This window comes from Nyctereutes procyonoides, unplaced genomic scaffold (genome assembly GCF_905146905.1).
Source record: "Nyctereutes procyonoides isolate TBG_1078 unplaced genomic scaffold, NYPRO_anot_genome, whole genome shotgun sequence".
In the NCBI taxonomy this organism is placed as follows: Eukaryota; Metazoa; Chordata; class Mammalia; order Carnivora; family Canidae; genus Nyctereutes; species Nyctereutes procyonoides.
The window spans coordinates 16,428,992-16,430,729 of NW_026575051.1; the positions used below are offsets into that span (position 1 = coordinate 16,428,992).

At 36.3% G+C, this 1,738-nt stretch overlaps 1 pseudogene; it reads left to right on the plus strand.

The window, feature by feature from the left end:
* Positions 1-844: 844 nt before the first annotated feature.
* Positions 845-1,306, plus strand: LOC129512857 (anaphase-promoting complex subunit 11-like; annotated as a pseudogene).
* Positions 1,307-1,738: the final 432 nt, after the last annotated feature.

Genomic DNA, 1,738 nt, shown 5'->3' on the forward strand with positions numbered 1-1,738 from the left:
CCCCCTATCAAGATTCTAATGGCACTTTTTAAAGGTGGAAAAACATTCTTAACATTTACATGGAACCACAAAGACCCCAAATTGCCAATAAATCCTAAGAAGGAACAAATCAAGACTCAGCATCACGCACGTCCTGCTTTTAAGCTACACTATAAGCTGTAGTCATCAAAGCTATATGTTACTAGTGGGAAAAGAGACCAATAGACCAATGAAACAGAATAAAGAGCCGAGAAAATAAACCTAATCATGTAAGTTCAACTAATATTTGACAAAGGAACCAAAAATATTCAATAGAGAAAAGACAATCTTTTCAATAAAAGGTGCTGGATAACTGGATTTCACATGTAAAAAAAAAGAACTTAAACTCATGTTATACCAGTCATAAAAATTAACTGAAAATTTGACTTAGACTTAACTCTTAAATGTGAGACCTGAAACTTGGAGAAGAAAATCTAGAAATACATCTCTGTGACAGAGTCTTGGTAATAATTTCTTGGATATGACCTCTAAAACAAGCAACAAAATAAAAAATGAGACTACATCAACTCATCAACTAAAAAGCTCCTATACAACAAGAGAGACGATCAACAAAGTAAAAACTTTGTTGGAATGGGAAAATATATTTGCAAATGATATATACAAAACACAAAGAATGCATACAACTCAGTAGCAAAACAAAACACAGCTAACAAATGAGCGAAGGACCTATATTGACATTTCTCCAAAGATACAGGAAAAGCCAACGTTCAATATCACTAGTCATTAGGGAAATGTAAGTTAAAATCACAATGAAATATTACCTTATACCTGTTAGAATGGCCACCAAAAAGACGAAAGATAACAAATGCTAAGGAAACCTTTATACACTGTTGATGTGAATGTAAATCGGTCTACCCATAATGGAGAACACTATGGAAGATTCTCAAAGGAAAAATTAAACATAGAACTCACATATGATATAACAATTCTACTTCTGGGGATATATTTAAGAAGTGATAACACTAAAACAGAAGGTAGACAAGGCAGCATGGTTAGGGAGGCTCCACCACCTTTGAAGGTAAAGATTAATTGTTGGAAGGTTGTGGCCACTTGGCTCTGGGTGGACAAGGAGAACTGCAACATCTTTGAGATGACCTTTAATGGCTACTTCCAGGAATGCCAGGTGGCCTGCAATGACTGCCCCACTCCCTGGTATGGAGTCAGTGTTCCCACTGCTCTTACATGCACTATATTCTCAAGTGACTCTGTACTGCAGGTGTAGCAGCTTTGCCCCATGTGCTGCCAAGAGTGGAAGTTCAAGGAGTGAGACAGCCCTGTTGCCCATTCACACTTCCCCCCAATCACAGGACTTGCCAGCAATTCTCTCCCCTGGTGGATAGTCCCCTTTGGGCTGAGACAAGGTTGAAACAAGGACTGGAGCTGCATTTGTTTTTCCATCAAATGTTGATATTTTTACCTGATAAATAAAATTCATTAAACTACCTGTACCTAAACAAAAAAAACCCCATGAACTTGATATTTGCATTCCCATATTCATAGCATCGTTATTTATAATAACCAAAACATGGAAACAACTTAACTACCCATCTGCAGATAAACGGATAAAGAAGTTGTGGTCATATATATTCAACAGGATATTATTTGACCTTTAAAAATGAGGAAATCTTACAATTTGTGATAACATGAATGAACTCGAAAGCATTATGCTAAATGAAATAAAACAGACATTGTATGATTC